General features: G+C 69.7%; 1 protein-coding gene across 1 annotated transcript in view; it reads left to right on the top strand.

The window, feature by feature from the left end:
- Positions 1-211, top strand: part of TRAF3 (TNF receptor associated factor 3) — a 66,774-nt gene continuing 66,563 nt past the window's right edge. The window contains exon 1 of the mRNA XM_008629767.2: positions 1-89. The gene's annotated coding sequence lies outside the window, so the exon portion shown is untranslated. The remainder of the gene's footprint in view (positions 90-211) is intronic.

Genomic DNA, 211 nt, shown 5'->3' on the forward strand with positions numbered 1-211 from the left:
CGCCCGCCGGTGCCCGGGGATAGATCAGCCTGCGGCGGGGCGGCGCGGACTCTCCTGCCCGGACGCACTCGCACTCCAGGGCTTTGCAGGTGCCCCTTTTCACTTACTTATTCCTGTCTCTCCCTTCCCTCCCCTGCTCCTCTCGCTCTCTGCCCCGCTCCTCGCGGTGTGTGTGCCTGTGCGGGGAGGGGAGGGGAGGGAGGCGAGGCAG

This window comes from Corvus brachyrhynchos, unplaced genomic scaffold (genome assembly GCF_000691975.1).
Source record: "Corvus brachyrhynchos isolate BGI_N302 unplaced genomic scaffold, ASM69197v1 scaffold1, whole genome shotgun sequence".
Lineage (NCBI taxonomy): Eukaryota > Metazoa > Chordata > Aves > Passeriformes > Corvidae > Corvus > Corvus brachyrhynchos.